Raw genomic sequence first — 21,287 nt, 5'->3', positions numbered from 1 at the left:
TTACAATTTTTTATTATTATTATAATAAAAATTAATATTTATTTATGAAATTAAAAATAGGGTAAAGTACTAAATTGGTCCCTTATGTTTGGGCGTAATTCTGGTTTGGTCCTTAAGGTTTAAAGTGTTCTATTTGAATCCAAAAAAGTTTTATTTAGCATCAATTTAGTCCCACAGTGAGGTCAAAATTAAATAATTAACAAAATGGTCCTACATAACAACAGTACAAGAACAAAATCGATAATCTGAAGAACAAGTACAAGTTTCAGAGGCACAAAATCAACCATTGATGCATCAATACATTTATTTATTATTTTTTAAAGAAAATGATAAATAAATGTATTGATGCATCAATGGTTGATTTTGTGCCTCTAGAGCTTGTACTTGTTCTCCAGCGATTTTGTTCTTGTACTGTTGTTATGTAGGACATTTTGTTAATTATTTAATTTTGACCTCACTGTGGGACTAAATTGATGCTAAATGAAACTTTTTTGGATTCAAATAGAACACTTTAAACCTTACGGACCAAAACAGAATTACGCCCAAACATAGGGACCAATTTAGTACTTTACCCTTAAAAATAACATATAAAAATCGGCAACTTTTTAAGTATTTTTTTATAGTAAAAATTAATATTTATTTATTAAATTAAAAATAATATATAAAATAACATATTTTAGTATTCTTTTTAAGTACTATTAATAATCTTATTTTTATTATTATTTTAGGTTTTAGGTTTCTAGTGTTTTGAGGATGAGTTAGTTGAGAGAGAAGGAAGAGTCGTTCATATGGTGATTGTTGATAATGAATTGAGAAAAATGAGGAAATAATGAGTTCGAAATGGAATTAAGAACTGATAATGGTTATTATGAGGTTGATGAGTATGAAAGGAAAGTGTGCAGGGCCTATATCCCTGGCGTAGCAGGTTTTTCTACTGCACGAGTAGATATTGTTGAAAGTGATTTGAGATGAGGAATGGTGATGTCTGGTGGTGATTTGAGGATGAAGTTATTGGATTGTTGATAGTGTGCAGAGCCTATATCTCCGGCGTGGCAGATTGTTCTGCTGCATGACCAGTTGTTGTTGATAGTGTGCGGAGCCTATATCTCCGGCGTGGCAGATGTTTCTGTCGCATGACTTGTTGAATGTTGAGAGTGTGCGGGGCCTATATCCCCGGCATAGCAGATTGTTCTGCTGCATGATTTGTTGTGGTTGGTTCCTTCTCTGCTGCAGAAAGTGTGCGGGGCCTATATCCCTGGCGTAGTAGACTCCCTACTACATGAGTGTGATTTTTTATTTTATAAATAATTATTTTATCATAAATCTATCATGTTTATTAACAATTAAGAACAAAAAAAAATAACGAATTAGATCTTTCATTGATCCTAAAAAATTTTTTGGCTATTCCAATCGATTATTGGACTATCAAACCAATCGATTGAATTATAACTCAATCGATTAAATTATTGATTACCACTAAACAATCGAATGAAAATTGTTGGGCAGCATGATTTTCGCAAAAATCAATCGATTGAACGATGACTAAAAATGTGTGTTTCTTACAATTCAATCGATTGTTTAGAATTTCCAATCGATTGAATGCTTCAAAACAATCTGGGTCCCACAATTCAATCAATTGCTTTTGATACCCAATGGATTGAATTCATGAAAATAATATGGACATGCCAAATTCAATCGATTGAAGTGTGCTACCCAATCTATTGAAATGTGTACTACACCTATTTCAATCTTGTTATCGTTTTTAGAAATTATCTTGTTATTCATCTATCTTATCTTTAAAATTCTATCTTCAATTTTTGCGGTTTTATTTTGATTAAGATACTCTAGTCTTATCTTTTGCTTAATATTAATATTATAAATTGGTGAATAATCCATCACCAATTATTCAATCCCAGCATTGAAATCGTGTATTATTTTTTTTATTATAAAAAATTTCATTGTTTTTCTTTGGAACATCTATCTACTCAATATCTATTTTTTTTAAATTTTTTATCCGTCTATTTAATATCCACTATTTCTTCATCGTTAAACACCGTTGCAGCAATCAGCAAAGGTCCAATCAAGTTTTTCATTGTAGTGTTCAAAAAATAAACCATCGTTTTGATTACAAAATCGAGGTTAGTGAATAGAATCTCTAATTTTGCAATTATTCGTTTCGATACTTTAGTCGTGAAATTGATTGTGTAATGAAAAAATATTTTTTTTATCTTTTATTAATTCACAGACATTGAGAAATACTAAAAAGTAAATAGATGTTATTATTTTTTATTATTAATTAGCTAGCAATCAGGGACGGACCTAGAGGGGGAGTAGTGGCCTGGATACCCAAAATTTTAAGAAACTATACTTATCTATAACAATATATAATGAGAATACAGAGGGTTTGGTGTCCAATATTTTTTTCCTATTTTACCCCTATCTTTATAATCTAAAACTACATACTCAATCACGTACTCACGTTCTGTAAATTTTGCATTAACCTATGACAGAATGATGTTACTGCTTCACTTAAAAAAATTGCTCACTCTCAATTGTAAGATTATAAAAATGGCTTCACTTACACTATAGTTTAAACAAGGTAATTTTTTTTAATTAAATGTACAAAGAATAATTTTTCTCTTTAAATTATTATCATACTATTTTAATAATATACTCTTGATGCTTATATGCAATATATAATGATAATTAGTGTCTAAATTTAAATTCCAATATTACTCTTAAAGAGAGGTTTATTATTAAAAAAATTCTTTTGTCAATTTCGTTAAATAAAAAAATTTCTACCCATTTTTTCACAGTAACCTCGTTAAGATATTTTTATTGGATGTAAATTATTGTTACAAATATTTTTATTAAGGTATGTTTTGAAGGAATAAAAGTAAAATAGTTCAATAAGGATAATTTAAAAAAAAATTTACACTAATAATTTTTCTCTTCAAATTATTAACGTACTTTTCTAATATACTCTAAGTACCTACACAATATATAATATCAATTAGTGTTTAAATTTATGTTCCAATATTGTTATTAACGAGAGAAGTTTATTATTTTTTAAAAAAATTTACACACAATAATTTTTGTATCAATATATCATGATTCATTTTAAAAATAATATTTATTCATATAAGTCATAGAGTGTCTTGAAAAATCATATTTAAATAATTTTACATAATGAATGTACTCCTACACATTTCAATCGATTGGGTAGCACACTTCAATCGATTGAATTTGGCATGTCCATGTTGTTTTCATGAATTCAATCGATTGGATATCAAAAGCAATAGATTGAATTGTGAGACCCAGGTTGTTTTGAAGCATTCAATCGATTGGAAATTCTAAACAATCGATTGAATTGTAAGAAACACACATTTTTAGTCATCGTTCAATCGATTGGGTAATATGTCCAATCGATTGATTTTTGCAAAAACCATGCTGCCCAGCAATTTTCAATTGATTGTTTAGTGGTAAATTGTAATCTAATCGATTGAGTTATAATTCAATCGATTGGTTTGATAGTCCAATCGATTGGTTTTCAAGGAAATACGATTTTATGATTCCTCACGAACGTGACGGATCAAATTTAATCTTTTAATCGATTGAAATAGTCAAAAAATTTATTAGGATCAATGGAAGATCTAATTCGTTATTGTTTTTGTTCTTGATTGTTAATAAACATGATAGATTTATGATAAAATAATTATTTATAAAATAAAAAATCATTTTTATAATTAAATAAAATATATGGGATTAATTTGTAATTAAATTTAAAAAAAGACTATTTAACAGTTATTAAAAAAACTTAAAAAATATGTTTTGTTATGGGACCATTTAATGGTCCAAACGTTCTGAGACCACCGAATCCTGAGTCGAAAAGGCGCTTTATTTAGTAGTATTTCACTCGATCTTCTATTAATTAAAATTTTCCACTAAATAGAATCTCATAATTATAGATAGTCTTTTTCGATTAGTCGACTTTTAATGAGAGTACTAATGTAATGAATGAGCTATAAAATTTTGGGAGAACAATCACTATAAAGTTAAAGTCTAAGATTTTTAAAATTCTGTTTTAACTCTTGGCTCTCAAATAAGACTTTTTTTAGGCTGTTTCAAAACTTTTAACATGCTACACATGCAAATCTTTTTTATTTATAAGTCTTACAAGTTGGACCAAACCCAACAGAAGCTACACTCACTCACAAAAGCGTGTTAACACGCGCATCACGTTTCCAAAACGCTCCCTCACCATTAAGAACGACTCTTCTTCTTCTTCCTCGATGAAAATCATAACCGTCATTTTTTCTTCGTATTTCTCCTCCTGCTCCTCTTCTTCCTTCTTTTTCTCCTTTTTTTTCGCGTGTTTCATCTTCATCATCGTGTTTCTTCTCCTTCTTCTTTTGATTTTGCAACATTATGTATTTTTTTCTTCTTTGTTTGATTTTTTTCTCCAAAAAAGAATTATGAAAATATGAAATAAGAAGATGAAGAAGAACAGCAGAAGATGAGGAGGAGGAAGATGAAGAATTCTGAATTATGCAGAACTTATCAGAATAAAAATACACCCAAATATCTTCGTTTTACACCCAAATATCTTCGTGTTACACCCAAATTTGCTGCAATTACAGAAATGAGTTATGCTACATGTACATTAAAATCAACCATCAAAGTCAGCCACCAGTATAAAATACATACTGGAATACAAATAATACATTGAAAATAAATTAAAGCACACATATATTTATACACAAATACATTGGTGGTTGATTTTAGTGGCTGATTTTAGTGTACAAATAGCATTTTTATACAGAAAAATATTTCCTCTAATTCCGCATTTTTTCTTCTTCTTCTTTTCCTTCTTTCTTTCTTTCTTTTAGTTAAATGAATGTAAGTTCATCCTCTTCCAAGTAATTTTGTAGCATTATGTGTTTCTTCTTTTTCTTCTTTGTTTGAACAAGAAGAAACTTGAGAAGGTAAAACAAAAAAATATGAATAAAAAAGAAGAAGAAGAAGATGGTGATAATAATAAAAAAAAAAAGAACCAGCAGAAGATGAGGAGGAGGAAGAAGAATAGTTCTGAATTATGCAAAACTTATCAGAATAAAAATACACCCAAAATTCCTTAAAATACACCCAAATATCTTAGTGTTACACCCAAATATATTCGTTTTATACCCAAATTTGCTACAAATACAGAAATGAGTTATGCTATGTGTACACTAAAATCAGCCACCAAAGTCAGCTATTGGAATACAAATATATATTGAAAATAAATTAAACCACACATGTATTTATACACAAATACATTGGTGGCTGATTTTAGTGGTTGATTTTAGTGTACAAATAGCATTTTTGTACAGAAAAATATTTCTTCTAATGCTATATTTTTTTTCTTCTTCTTTTTCTTATTTCTTTCTTTCTTTTAGTTAAATGAACGTAAGTTCATCCTTTTTTAAGTAATTTTGGAGCATTATGTGTTTCTTCTTCTTCTTTGTTTAATTTTTTGTTTTTATTCTTATTAATAGAGTAAAACAAGAAGAAACTTGAGAAGGTAAAACAAAAAGAAAAAGATGAATAAGAAATAAAGAAGAAGAAGATGGTGATGACGATGGAAAAAAAAGAGAAGCAGCAGAAGATGAGGAAGAGGAAGAGAAAGAGTTCTAAATTATGCAGAACTTATCAGAATAAAATTACACCTAAAATTCCTTAAAATACACCTAAATATCTTCGTGTTACACCCAAATATCTTCGTTTTACACCCAAATTTGGTGCAAATACAGAAATGAGTTATGCTACGTGTACACTAAAATTAGCCACCAAAGTCAACCACAATATAAAATACATATTGGAATACAAATATACATTGAAAATAAATTAAACTACACATGTATTTATACACAAATACATTGGTGGATGATTTTAGTAGCTGATTTTAGTGTATAAATAGTATTTTTGTATAGAAAAATATTTTCTCTAATGCTACATTTTTTTCTTCTGAATTCAACCACACATCAACCACTTGATTGGATTCAAAACAATAAAAAGAGGAGAAGACTTGTAAAGACTTGTATGAGAAAAATGCTTGTATGTGGAGAACAAACTGCTCATCAATACCATAGAGGGGCTGCAAAATACACCAAAAATACACCATATTAAAACAAGTATAAACTATAGAATGTAAATAGAATTATAAAATTATCATAAAAAATAACAAAAATCAGATTCATGAATAATCATTAAACAGAAACTAAAACAATTCAACTAAAAGAATAAGACAATTTACCCTCAGTGAGATGAAAAGTCATAAACTGTAAATACACCCAAACTTTTCTAAAATACACTCAAATATTCCTGATCTACACCCGAACGTCTGATATAAAATGCAAAAAATTCATCAGAACTAGTACATTAGATTCAATTCAAATAAGGAATAATAAACAGCAAATTTCACAGACAAGGTTCACGCATTATTCAACTACACAATTATAAACTACTAACTGGATTCAAATTCAAATTCAATTATTAACTGGAATTAAACCACACCTCAGGGACTTCATTGGATTCAAATTCAAAATTCACTTCGCTCTGGTTCACCTGATAATCTGAAGTTGAATCATCCATTATCTTCAAAACGATTTCAGAGCTTAATTTCAGAAATAATGAAAAACGAGAAAAACGAAGAAAGAGAATAGAGAGAGAAACTTACGTAAACGGCGAAGGAAAAGGGAGAGAAAAACGCACGAAAAAGATTGAAGAGAGAAGACAAGAAAATGCAGAAGGAATTCAAAAAAAGGAAACGAAATCCTTTCAAAAAAGGAAGTTATATATTTGCGCATTGATTGATTGAAAAATCTGTTAAGGAAACGCGTGAAACATACATGCCATAAGAGGCGCGTTTTAGGGATTAAGGATTTTCAAGACTTGTATAACTTGTATAGTGAAAAGGTTTGTATGTGGAGATTAATCCAACTTTTAATGGTATAGAATTTAATTATAGTGTTTGAAATGAATTGGTAAAACTATAGAATTGAATTGAATTCTAGTGTTTGGAATATTTATCAAATGAGTTAAAATTTTTTAGCGAACAACTTTACCCTTTATTAATAATAACAAAAAAAAAACATGAACTATCAAGAACTAACTTGTTAAGTGGTCCAATGATATAACAAGTAAAAAAATAATTATTAACAGTAGATTATAGCAACTAATTAATATCATTAAATTGATACAAAATTATACCACTTTTTGCCAGTGTCATGATTAACACAACTTCTGTCGTGACCCTAACCGAGCCATGACTTGTGCTTAAGGGAAAGTCCCACAACTAGAAAATGGATTAATACAGACAGATTTACAGACAGATTTAGTCTTTATTACAGACGAATTTTTGGTTACCGACGGATTTTGTCACTCTGTAAAAGTTCCGTTGGAAATTATTTACCGACGGATTTTTTTCGTCGGAAAATTACCGACAGATTTTTACCAATTACCGACAGATTTTTACCAGTTACCGACGGATTTTTCCTCTGTAATTCTTCATCAATTTCCCGAAGACGACGAACTTTTCGACGGATTTTATGTCTATAATTTGAATCTTGGAAAACCATCTTACACTCTGATTACAGACAGAAAATTCGTCTGTAAATTCGTCGATAAGGTAAAATAATTTTTTTTTAGATTTTTCTATTACAAAAATAAACCTGTTTTCATACAAAATAAATATAAATTTAATAAATACAATTTTTTTTATCTATTTTGTATTCGAATATTTATAATATTTCAAAAAATAAACAAGTTCATCGTATTATCAAACTAAAAGAAAAGTATTATAAACAAACAAGTTAATATAATTAAAAATATAAACAAAATGTATTGATACATCAACTATAATAATAAATAACAACCATAATCAACAAAGTGTATTGATACATCAACTATAATTCAAAACCTAAACTCAATGTATTGTTCAACCATACTAAATTTATCATGTATTCAAAACATAAACTTTAATGTATTCATAGAAGAGCACCATTGTGAATCGACTCCTGAGCTGCCTTTGCAGTAGCTAACATTCTTGAAAATAATAGCCGTGTCTCCCTTGAGTAATGATCCTTTTCTTTCTCTTGGACTTTCTATGTTGCTATTGAATTCCTCAATAGTCCAATCCTCACTTTCAAAATCACCCTTCAGGACACACAGCTGGACCTTCAAGGAGGGACCATCTCTTGTAACTAGTTTTAGAGAAAAAGGAACAATCAATAACGCTTTCTTTTCCTTCCAAAAGCTCAAGTTTAAGTTTCTCAATATGGAAATACACAAACAAACAACTCACTTCAGTTAGAGATAGATAATAGATTAAATACTCACCACTTTCCGAATTGCAGGTTCCAAGATCAACGCCATGTCATTGGTGGAACCACTATTGGAAAAAGGACAAAGACGTTAAGAGGTGTAAAGTGCATAAAAGAAAGGTGAATCAAGAGAAGAGAGGTACCGGGTGTCTGGTAGAGCTGCTTTTTGTTTACAAAGAGGGAGCTGAAGGTTTCTTTCATCATTACCCTCATCATAAACTATACAAGATGGGACACTAGGAGAGACGAATAAAAGTTAGCACATCAGCAGAAAAGCTCACTCATACAGGAAGCCCAATAATGCAATCACATAACAATTCATTATCAAAATGAGCCAAATGTTAATGTTGACTTGAGATGAGAGTATGTCAAGAAGCCAACAGCCATATTTTTCATAAGTGCTGATTCCCTAAGTAACTCAGCAATAACCATAACATTTGGCACAAAAAATGTACACTTAATGAGAATTACTAGAAAGATGAACTTGTAGAGGATTCAAAAAAGGGTACACAAATATCAGAATATTTTTCAATTGGCTTCCATCATTTTCTTTTTGCCAAATTAATGATGTAGCAAGCAACTGCCAAGTTACCTTTTCAACAAAGAGGATGTGAAAGAAGAAAAGCTGTGCAACAGGCAAGGTAGCAATCATAGTCAGAATGGTGCAAACAGACTGAAAACAAAAGAAATGAAATATATTCTGATTTCCGAACACGTAATAAAGTAATATGTTATAGCAGTATTGTAGCCATGTACTAAGATAAGAGAAAGACAAGGCAGAATGCTTACCACCACAATGACAAAGGGAACAATAGAGAAACTACTTCCCAACTTGGAAGAGATGTCAGCAGAAAACTGCTTTCTCTCAACAAAACCATTGATAAGCACAAATAGAATATCGAGCTATATGCTAAATAATCAGAATTTAGCACTCTTAGTACCTTGTCTGGATGAGGAAGGAGGCAAGACCCAACAGAAAATGAAACCTCTGACCTATCAACATAAGCAAACATGAAACAACAAAGAAACCTATGTTTAAGAAAGGCCCAACAAGTCTAAAACCATGAAAGAGAATCAGATAAGATATAGTTTGGACAGTAGCTGACCGAATTGCAGGGTTGAGCTCAGAAGAAGAAGAAGAAGAACAAGGAAGCACGGCTCCCACACCCAACATCTAAAACAACACGTGAGAGGTGAAATCTTAAAGCAAATATTACACAATGTATATTACCAAAGAAGAATTTGATCTTTGAGTCTTTGAAGCTTTAGCAAGTTGCGATCTTGCTTGTGCAGTTGCTGCATGAGACTACTCAATGTTGGACCCAATATCATCTAAAAAAATATAAATTCTTGGCATCAAATCAGATAAGAAGTTCTGGACAAATAAAAAACTTGGGATTAAGACAGAGATGTACTCAATTAGAATAGAAGTGAAAGTTACCAATCATAGCTCCCTGTTCATGCACAAGTACAGCAAGATCTTTAAAAATTTCATTTACTTCACCAATTTGCTGCTGAATTTCTTGAATGTCTTGCTCTCTTTCTTCAGTGATAGCCTCATTAAAGGCAATCTCATTATCTAAAAACAAGACTTCCTGCCTGCAGCAAGATAATGCAATATCTCAATTCAGTTCTCTTAGAAGGAATAGAAGAATTGATAGTGAATTAAGCAAAAGTAATCATGCTCACAAAATCTAATGTTTTAAGATGTAAACAGATAAGAAACAATAATTATGCAAAGCAGTAAGTCAGAATAATTACAAGGCATTGTCCAATTCATGAAACAACAATTTTCTAAATAGCAAGGTATCCAATAAAAGCTATGATTAACATAAAAAAAATTCTAAATAAATAAGAGAAAAATATTACTACACTTGAAGCATTACACAAACATAAAACAAGGCAAATGAAACAAAATGGAGATAATTATTTACGCACCTAGGTTCTTGTCAAGGGTCTTGGTGAACTGGTTCAAAGCTGGTGGAACCTTCAACCTCTGCTTCAGGATCCTCTTCTTCCTTTGGATTTGTACGGGTTCGTAACCTTCTCCTGAAGAAATACATGAGAATCAAAACAATGAATAATAAAAAAGAAGAATGAAAACCTAGATTCATAATCGTGACAGGGAAGGGACAGAGCTAAGGCTAGGGATAATGAAATCAGAATAAAATCACAATGGAAGGGGTTAGGGATATGGACGAGAAGGAGGCGGAGGCTTACATGAACTAACGGTGATGAGAAGAGATGATGACAAACCTTCGGCGAGGAGAGAAGAAGCAGCGACGAGAGCGGCGCAGAAGGAGCTCGTAAGACAAGAGCACGACGAAGAGAGCTCGTACAGCGATGGCAACGAAGGGAGCAAACGCGATGAGGGCGACGGAGGGAGCTCGTGCGATGCGAGCCGTGGCGGCGGCAACAGTGGAGGACGTCACATCTTCAACGGAGAGAGAAGGCAGGGAGTAATCCAAGGAAAACGTGAAAAAGTGAAATGAACCATTGGGAATTTCAAGAACCTAACTCCTTATTCTAATATTTCCGACGGAAAAGTTTAAATTACAGACGAAAAAATCAGTCTGTAATAATTTAATAAAATATAGTGTTTTGTTTATTTAATTACAGATGAATTTTCTGTCTGTAATCATTTTCCACAAAAAAAATTAATTTTATCGACAAAATTATCGACGGATTCTATTTTCTGTCTGTAATTTATGCTAATTCATTTTTTTTGTTTTCCGACAAAAATATCCCTCTGAAATTCTATTTGTATTTCCGTGGGATAAAATTCATCGAAAATATCTGTCTGTAATAACTAGTTTTCTAGTAGTGTCCCTCCGCAAGCCAAACGACCTAATTTTTCCAGAAAAAACAGACATAATTTCCTCTGTTCCTAGGACCTTACCATATAAAAATTATCTTCTTGTATCATAAATAAACATCCATTTTCAGAGACAACCACAACAACATATTCCAATCATATCCACAACCCAATATGTCCAAAATACGAATTATATATATTAAGTCGATAACTAGAGTGTATAGTTAAATCCACAAATCTTACATAACCAAATTATAATTACTATCTAAACAGTTCGATATGCAAAATAACATAACCCACATGAGGATCTTGCCTGTGGCATATGGAACATTGACATAATCTAGATTTTGATCAAAGGATCCATTACATAATTACTTAACCCTTGGAAAGAAGAAGGGCTCACTGAAATGACTAAGATCTATTGAGGGGCTGGTGGAATAGAACCTGTAATGACTTCTGTATCTGAAAAATATGGAAATATAATAGGGTGAGTTTTGCAACTCAGTGAGCAAACATTATATCTATAACCCGCACGAGAGAATACAAGTTTTACCATGAAAATTATATTTCTTTCCAAAGATGAGGAATCCATATTAATTAATTATGCAAATAAATAGATAAATAAGTAAGTAGAATGAACTGAAATGGGAGTTCTTTCCCCAGAAGTCAAATCAAATCGAATATTACACACCTAGGGCGGCTCCACCTCTGAGGATAGCCCTTTCCTCTAATGTGTCCGTACGGTATAACAGATCTAACGTGTGGCCTACATGTTAGGCTAGCAACGCCCCTGCTAGCTGAGGTCTGAGCCAGATGCATCTAGGTTAACATCATCACCGCTGTTAACTACGATTTTCTAGTCAGAGTCTCCCAAACCAATCTAAACCAACTCGCTTATAAAAATCTCTAATGCTTTAACATATTACTAAATTCCATAGTAAATCAAATATATATAAGAATGCATACTAAAATTAAATTAAAATTCAATAAAGTCAAATAAGAAAACAGATATGCTTTACAAAATATATAAATATCATCCCGTGTGTATTTTTATAAAATTATAGGTTTTACAAATCAATACTTATTTCAAAAATTTAAAAATCGCAATAATCGAATATTTCCAAAGTCCAAAAATAATAATTCAATTTAAATATTGATAATAATTCACTTAAAAACAATTATAGACATAATATCCACTCACAACTTGGTTCTAAAGAATCGGAAGCAACTCTGAGCGCACCTGATAAACCACTATTTTATGGTTTATCTTGTGTTTAATTGAGTGATTTCATCAAGTCATCACCCACTTATTCATACTAATTGCATGATTTTTACATTTTTCTTCCTAGTATTGTTTTATGATTGAAAACTTGCTTCCTAGAGATCTTTAATTTATGTATTTTAATTCTCCTTTATACCATTCGATGCCGTGATCCGTGTGTTAATTGTTTCAGGCTTTATAGGGCAAAAATGGCTTAGAAATGGAGAGGAAGCTTGCAAAAATGGAAGCAACACAAGAAACTAAGGAGATAACTAGCGAATACCGACGCGCGCGCATGGCTCACGCGAGCGCGCTGAATTGAGAAAATTGCAGCGACGCGTGCGGGTGCCTAACGCGTACGCGTGGATTGGAATCTGCACAAATGACGCGAATGCATGGACGACGCGTACGCGTTACAAGAAAAATCGCTGAATGACGCGAACGCGTGGACGACGCGTACGCATGACCTGCGCGATCTGCATAATTAACAGAAAACGCTGGGGGCGATTTTGGGCTGCGTTTTGATCCAGTTTTCAGCCCAGAAATACAGAATAAAGCCAGGGAACATGTAGAGACTCAACACATACCTTTTTACGCAACTTGACACAACTTCACATATTCTCATTAGAATAGTTTTAGGTTTTTAGATATGAATTTAGAGAGGATTACTCTTCCTCTAAGTTCTCTTTACATTCCCAGTTTATTGCTTTTGCTTTTGGATATTGAAGAAGTCATTATCTCCGTTGAAGATACTATTCTAGTTTGTTTCCTTACTTACTCTTTTATTCTTAACTCTTGTTTAAAGTAGTAATTGGATTATTTTCATGAACTGTTAGTGCAAAGGATTACTTTTATTTTTAATTATTTTTGAATTCCTATTTTATTTAATTTATCATGTCTTCTTCTATTATTTTTATGAGTGTTATATTCATGTCAATGGAGTAGACTCCATACTTGACATGGGAGTTGATTAAAAGGAGACACTTGAGTTTGAATGCTTAAGTGTTGTTTAAACTGGAAGTTGTTGGCTAGTTCTGTATTTACTAACGCTAGACCTTCCCAAGGGAGAGGACTAGGATTTGCGAATAAGAGTTAGCTCAATCACTTGACTTTCCTTTATTTAGTAAGGGTTAACTAAGTAAAAACAACAACCTTTTTAATACTACACTTAAGAGATCCCAACAAGGATAGAACTTCCAATTAATCATTTCCCCAGTCAAGACTTTTTATTTAGAATATTAATAATCATTCTTAGTTTTTATTGCTTAAATTTACAATTATTTAATTGCTCATTATTCAACTCTCAAATTCTCATAGAAATTCCTAATTAATAAAATAGCACCCTTCCTTGCAACTCGTTGGCAGACGACCTGGGACTCATACTCCCAGTATTTTTCTATTCTAAATTTTTGTGACACCCTTTTTAAATTGGTGAGGCGGATTTTAGTGGGTTAAGAGCTATACTTGCAACGCTGTTCTCTTATTAAAAATCTCTTAATTGGCCTAACTTCTGCAACGCACCAGTTTTTGGCGCCGTTGCCGGGGAGTTGCAATTGTGTGCTAAATTATTAATTAGTGTACATATTTTTATTTTTTATTTGCATATTTTATTTTTATTTTATTACCATGAGCTATATGTTTCTCTCATTGAATGACGCGTTCGCTGCCTGATCTGAGCTTAGCTGCATTTGACCCTGAAATTGAAAGAACTATTTCACGTATTAGGCAAGCTCGACACAGGTTAGCCTCTGAGGGTGATGAAGTGATTGTTATCGATTCGTCAGTCTCATCTGAGAGCGAATCTGAACCTTACTACTAATTCAGTTAATTTACGTGCAGATAGAATGGCAGCACCTAGGAGGATTACTCTCTAGGAAGCTGGAGTCTCAGATTTTACACTGCAGCCGTATCAAGTGCATCATCCAACTCTGGCTGTAGATTTTGAACTGAAGACTGCACTAATCAACTTGATGTCCAAGTTTCATGGTTTACCTGCTCAGGAGCCCATCAAGCACCTAAGGAATTTTCAGACAGCCTGTTCTACTGTTAGGCATCATGATGCGAATGAAATTTCTATTCTGTTAACTGCCTTCCCATTTTCTCTTGAGAGAAAGGCAAGGGAGTGGTACTACTCCCAACCTGAAGCGACTGTTACTAACTAAGATATGCTCAGGAGAGAATTTCTAGAAAAATACTTTCCAGCTGAAGTTACAGATAGACTAAGGAAAGAGATCTCATGCATTGTTCAAGGTGAATCAGAAACTCTCTATGAGTATTGGGAGCATTTTAAGAACCTTCTGGACACATGCCCCCATCACATGATTGACAGACTAGTGTTAATCAGCTACTTCACTCAAGGCATGAAGCCTCAGGATAAAACTACACTAGATGGTGCTAGTAATGATTCTCTGAAGAAATACAAGACCGCAGATGAAGCATGGCAACTGATCAGCGACTTAGCTGAGTCTACTAGGAATCACAGGTACAAGAGCAACCACTCAAAAGCTGTTGCAAAAGTTTCCTCCAGCACTGAAACTTCTGCTCTTACACAAAGTATATGTGAAATGACCAACCTACTAAAGCAAATGCAGTTGAACCAACAACAACAAGCTCAGCCTGCCACACCACAACAAAGCCAACAGCTAGTCCTACAAAGAGTATGCAGAATCTGTGCTGACTATAGTCATTATACTGATGAATACCTGCAGCTCCAACAAGAAGATAACACTGTGGCAGCTACTCATAACTTCTATGACTGCCCGAATCAAGGATACAATCAACAAGGCGGCAACTACAACCAATGAGAAAACTATAACCAAGGATGGCAGGACAACTCCAACCAAAGTTGGAGAGATAATTCCAACCATGGCTGGAGGGACAACTATAACAGAGGAGGCAGAGACAACAATGAAAACTAGAGGTAGAATAACAACAACAGACAGCAGAATCAGAACCAACCTTATAGAGCTCCTCACCTAAGACAGTCATAACGACCCCAGCACAACCAACAACAGGTCCCTCAGATCACTTATCCCAATTCCTCATCAAATGACGAGATACTTCGTTCTCTTGCACAAGGACAACAAGACATGCAGACTACACTGAACTCTACTTTAAATGGTCTGAATGCCACTTTACAAGCTCTCGCCGCCCGGATAGAGTTACTACCTGCTTCCACCAACCAACCTTCAAGCTCTAGTGGAATTACTTCTCAACCCTTACCTAACCCCAAGGGTGGCATCAATGCCATCACTTTGAGATCCGAAACCACACTGCCAGAGAGGAATCAGGAGGAGCCAAGCCCAATAGTACACGCCCCAGCTGAGGATGTGATAGAAGTAGAAGATGCTGAAATGAAAGATGCTAAAGAGGAAGATAAAGTACAAGACAAGGTTGAAGAAGAAGTAGCTCAGCAAAGGAATGGACCATCAAAGGATACAGAAGCTGCAAGTGACGCCATTCCAATCCCATTCCCACATCTTGCAAGGAAGTCCAAAAAGCAGATGGAACTTGATCCCAAAATGGTAGAAATTTTTAAAAAGGTTGAGGTAACTATTCCCCTTTTTTATGTTATTCAGCAAGTACCTAAATATGCAAAGTTTCTGAAAGATTTATGCATTCATAAGGATAAAATTAATGAATTAAAAACTATTCCTTTAGGTAGTTCTATATCTGCTTTAATGGGAAGTATACCTGAAAAATGTAGTGATCCAGATCCATGCATGGTTAACTGTACCATTGGAGGTGTGATATTTTCTGATTGCATGTGTGACTTAGGAGCATGTGTTAGTATAATGCCATTGTCTATATATGATACCTTAAGGCTCCCTCCCTTAAAAAGGTCGGCAGCTCGTTTTGTGTTAGCAGATAAAAGTATTATTACAGTAGTTGGAATTGCTGAAGATGTATTAGTGAGCATTAAGGGGCTCACATTTTCCGTTGACTTCTATATCCTGGAAATGCCCCCTAATGACTCAGGAAGACCATCATCAATCCTGCTTGGAAGACCATTCCTGAAGACTTCAAAATTCAAGCTGGATGCATTCTCAGGAACTTACTCCCTTGAGATAGATGGTAGAACAGTGAGTTTCAGCTTAAATGAAGCTATGAAGCACCCTCCGGAAGATCATTCTATCTTCCAGTGCGACATCATTAATGAAACTATAGCTGAAGTTCACCAAGAAGAATTAGAAGAGAAGCACATGGAGCAAGGTCCAAGTGTGGGAACACCCTCTGTATATAATGAAGATACCTTACCATTACCACCAGCCCCGTATGATCCAGAAACTAGCCATGAGCAGAAATTGAAATTGAAACCCCTCCCTCCACACCTCAAGTATGCTTACCTTGAGGATAATCAGAAGTTTCCAGTTATCATTGCAAGGGAACTCACTTCTCAACAGGAGAAGCAACTGCTTAGTGTGCTGAAAAAGCACAAGAAAGTAATTGGGTGGAGCTTGGCAGATATAGTAGGCATCAGCCCTCAAGTTTGTGAGCATAGGATATATTTAGAAGAGGACTCGAAACCTGTCCGTCAACCCCAAAGAAGATTGAATCCAACCATCTTAGAAGTTATCAAGAAAGAAGTGACCAGGTTACTTGAAGTAGATATCATTTACCCCATCTCAGACAGTGAATGGGTCAGTCCAGTACAAGTGGTACCCAAGAAGTCTGGAGTCACAATAGTAAAGAATGAACATGGAGAGCTCCTAACAACTAGAGTGAGAATTCATGGAGGGTTTGCATTGACTATAGGCGTCTCAACCAAGCTACTCACAAGGATCATTATCCCTTGCCACTTGATCGCCTGTCAGGTAAATCTCATTATTGTTTTTTAGATGGTTATACAGGATACTTTCAAATTCATATAGCTCCTGAGGATCAGGAGAAGACCACTTTTACATGTCCCTTTGGAATGTATGCTTATAAAAGAATGCCTTTTGGCTTATGTAATGCACCTGCTACTTTTCAAAGATGCATGATGAGTATTTTTTCAGATCTTATTGAGAGCTGTATGAAAGTATTTATGGATGATTTTAGCGTATATGGTAATTCATTTGACCTTTGCTTGGATAGTTTAGCTAGAGTATTAGACAGATGTGTTAGTTCAAACCTTGTATTGAATTTTGAAAAATATCACTTTATGGTAAAACAAGAGATTGTTCTAGGACATGTTGTCTCTAAAACTGGTATTTCAGTAGATCCAGCAAAGGTAGATGTCATTTCTAGTTTACCTTACCCCTCCTCTGTGAGGGAAGTCCATTCGTTCCTTGGCTATGCAGGTTTTTACAGGAGATTCATTAAGGACTTCAGTAAGGTAGCATTACCTTTATCTAGACTGCTACAGAAAGATATTGAGTTCGAATTCAGTGAGGATTGCATGAAAGCGTTTGATAAGCTGAAGATCGCCCTGACTCAAGCTCCAATTGTGAGAGGACCAGACTAGAGCCAGCAATTTGAAATTATGTGTGATGCCTCCAACCATGCGGTAGGAGCGGCGCTGGCTCAGCGCGAAGGTAAGGATCCTTTCGTAATTGCTTATGCATCTAAAACCTTAGATGCTGCTCAGTCTAATTACACTACTACTGAAAAAGAGCTTCTTGCTATTGTTTTCGCTCTAAATAAATTTCGAGCCTATCTACTTGGTACTAAAGTAGTAGTATACTCAGACCATGCAGCTCTAAAATATTTATTAGCTAAAAAGGAGTCCAAACTAAGGTTGATACGTTGGATACTACTGCTACAAGAATTTGATTTAGAAATTAAGGATAGGAGTGGTAACCAAAATTTAGTGGCAGACCACTTGAGTCGCCTTGAACATATTAAAGATGACTCCACTTCTATTAATGATACTTTCCCATTTGATAGTTTGCAAGCAGTATCTGAAGTAGTTCCTTGGTATGCACTTGTAGCTAATTATCTAGTTAGCCATACTTTCCCTCCAAATTTTACTAAAAATCAAAGGAACAAGCTGAAAAGTGAGTCTAAATATTATATATGGGATGATCCATATCTATGGAGGTGTGGTGCTGACCAGGTAATTAGAAGATGTATGCCCCAATCAGAATTCCAGTCTATTTTAGAGGCCTGCCACTCTTCTGAGAGTGGAGGACATTTTGCCCCTCAAAGAATAGCTATAAAAATCTTAGACTGTGGATTCTGGTGGCCTACTCTTTTTAAAGATGCTGCTAAATATTGTAAATCTTGTTCCCAATGCCAAAGGTTTGGTAATATATCCAAAAGGGATGAGATGCCTCAACAGATTATGCTTTTCTGTGAAATTTTTTATGTTTGAGGCATTGACTTCATGGGTCCATTTCCAAACTCTAATGGTTACCTTTATATACTGTTAGCAGTAGATTATGTTTCTAAATGGGTGGAAGTAATTTCTACCCGTACTGATGATGCTAACACTATTGTTTCCTTTGTTAGAAACCATATTATCTGTCGCTTTGGATCACCACGAGCAATCGTGAGCGATCAAGGCACTCACTTTTGTAACAGGAGACTGACAGGATTACTGAAGAAGCATGGGATTGTTCATAAAATAGCAACAGCTTATCATCCCCAAACCAATGGACAAGCAGAAGTGTCTAACAGAGAAATCAAATGCATTTTGGAGAAGATAGTAAATCCTCATAGGAAAGACTGGAGTGCCAGGCTACAAGATGCACTCTGGGCATATAGAATAGCGTACAAGACACCCATTAGGATGAGCCCCTTCCGCTTAGTATACGGAAAGGCTTGCCACCTTCCAGTAGAGGTGGAACACAAGGCTTTCTGGGCTGTAAGAAAATGCAATATGAATTTTGAAGAATCTGGTGCTGAAAGAAAACTGCAACTAGAAGAATTAGAGAATCTTTGCCTAGAAGCATATGACAATTCCAAGCGATACAAAGAGAAGATGAAGGCTGTCCATGACAAGCACATAAAAAGGAGAGAATTCAGACCAGGGGAGTTAGTTCTTCTTTATAACTCCAGACTGAGGCTTATGCCAGGTAAACTAAGATCAAGATGGGAAGGTCCCTATAGAGTAGAAAAGGCAGAGCCATACAGAGTTTTTCACTTTCGTCATCCTTCTAGCTCCAAATTCCTAAAGGTCAATGGACATCGCTTGAAGCTTTATCATAGAGAAAAGACGAAAGATCACAAAGAACTAGAGGTTTTCCTCTTGGAAGACCCACCAATAGAAGCAGAATGAGCTTGAAGAACGTCCAACTTAAGGACGTAAAAGCAAAGTGCTAGGTGGGAGACAACCCACCATGGTATGATCGTTCCGTTTCAGTCTTAGTTTTATTTTACTTTATTCTATTTTTATTTTTATTAATGACTCTTCTCATAATCTCTGCATATAGCTGCATATAGCCTGCATTTGCATTTGCATACTACATAAAAAAATCCAAAAATATTCAAGTAAATAAGTAATTAGATAAATGAATAAGGGGACAAAATTATCCCAATATTAAGCTTAATGAAAAAAACCAATGCATGTGTGATGTAAGTTAAGAGAAAAGTTGATGCATGAGTATGTAAAACAAAAGAAAAAAAAATTTTGGTAGCTAAGGATGATTTAAGAAGAAAATAGAGTATGTATGTTAGGTGATAGCTTAGGATAATCAATGATTCAATTTATAGCTCACTTAGCCATATATATATATATATATATATATATATATATATATATCCCTCACCTTTACCTTGGCCCCATTACAACCTTGAAAAGACCTCATGATATTTGCATTGGTGCATTAAATACTTGTTGATTGGTTAGGTGAAGAACAAGGTTTAGAAAGCATGATTAGAGAAGAATAGAGTGATTATCCTATACACTAGAGTGACTAGAGTGCATACACACCATCAGTGAGGGTTCAATGCTTAATCCTATGTTTTCTGCTTTCATGAGCTGTCTTCTTACGAGTTTACTTATTTTTACTATATAATTTGAATTAGTGGAATTTGATTTATTTTTGTCTTAAAATAACTTATTTATTTTTAACTAAGTAGACAAAATCATATAGTTGCATTCATATACATAGGTTGCATTGCATTGCATGAGTCTTACTTTTTCCTACTCATTTGTTTTATTTTCTTAAGCTAAGCATGAGGACATGCTAATGTTTAAGTGTAGGGAGGTTGATAAACCACTATTTTATGGTTTATCTTGTGTTTAATTGAGTGGTTTCATCAAGTCATCACCCACTTATTCATACTAATTGCATGATTTTACATTTTCCTTCCTAGTATTGTTTTATGATTGAAAACTTGCTTCCTAGAGATCTTTAATTTATGTATTTTAATTCTCCTTTATACCATTCGATGTCGTGATCCGTATGTTAAGTGTTTCAGGCTTTATAGGGCAGAAATGGCTTAGGAAATGGAGAGGAAGCTTGCAAAAATGGAAGGAACACAAGAAACTAAGGAGATAACCAGCGAATACCAACGCGCGCGCATGACTCACGCGAGCACGCGGAATGGAGAAAATTGCAGCGATGCGTGCGCGTGCCTGACGTGTACGCGTGGATTGGAATCTGCACAAATGACGCGAACGCATGGACGACGCGTATGCGTGACAAGGAAAATCGCTGAATGACGCGAACGCGTGGACGATGCGTATGCGTGACCTGCGCGATCTGCAGAATTAACAGAAAATGCTGGGGGTGATTTCGGGCCGTGTTTTGACCCAGTTTTCGGCCCAGAAACACAGAATAAAGCCAGGAAACATGCAGAGACTCAACACATACCTTTTTACGCAACTTGACACAACTTTACATATTCTCATTAGGATAGTTTTAGGTTTTTAGATATGAATTTAGACAGGATTACTCTTCCTCTAAGTTCTCTTTACATT

At 34.2% G+C, this 21,287-nt stretch overlaps 3 long non-coding RNA genes across 4 annotated transcripts in view; all 3 read right to left on the bottom strand.

The window, feature by feature from the left end:
* LOC107648488 overlaps positions 1–9,264 on the bottom strand; it is a 10,601-nt gene extending 1,337 nt beyond the window's left edge. The window contains exons 1-3 of one of the 2 annotated variants that reach the window (XR_002349376.1): positions 9,153–9,264; positions 8,956–9,036; positions 8,756–8,772 (exon numbers count right to left, since the gene is read on the bottom strand). This is a non-coding gene — a long non-coding RNA (uncharacterized LOC107648488). Of the gene's footprint in view, positions 1–8,755; positions 8,773–8,955; positions 9,037–9,152 lie in introns of those variants that run through there. The other variant, XR_001621946.2, reaches the window with a different exon arrangement.
* On the bottom strand, positions 9,263–9,905 carry LOC110263558. Its single transcript, XR_002349377.1, has 3 exons — positions 9,805–9,905; positions 9,470–9,695; positions 9,263–9,356 (listed from the first exon to the last, which is right to left on the bottom strand). It is a non-coding gene; the product is annotated as an uncharacterized LOC110263558 (long non-coding RNA).
* On the bottom strand, positions 9,921–18,419 carry LOC110263559. The gene is made up of 4 exons (XR_002349378.1): positions 18,408–18,419; positions 17,288–17,293; positions 10,302–10,409; positions 9,921–9,962 (listed from the first exon to the last, which is right to left on the bottom strand). It is a non-coding gene; the product is annotated as an uncharacterized LOC110263559 (long non-coding RNA).

The sequence above is a fragment of the Arachis ipaensis genome, chromosome B06 (genome assembly GCF_000816755.2).
Source record: "Arachis ipaensis cultivar K30076 chromosome B06, Araip1.1, whole genome shotgun sequence".
Taxonomy (NCBI): Eukaryota; Viridiplantae; Streptophyta; class Magnoliopsida; order Fabales; family Fabaceae; genus Arachis; species Arachis ipaensis.
This window is presented reverse-complemented; position numbering and strand designations above follow the sequence as displayed.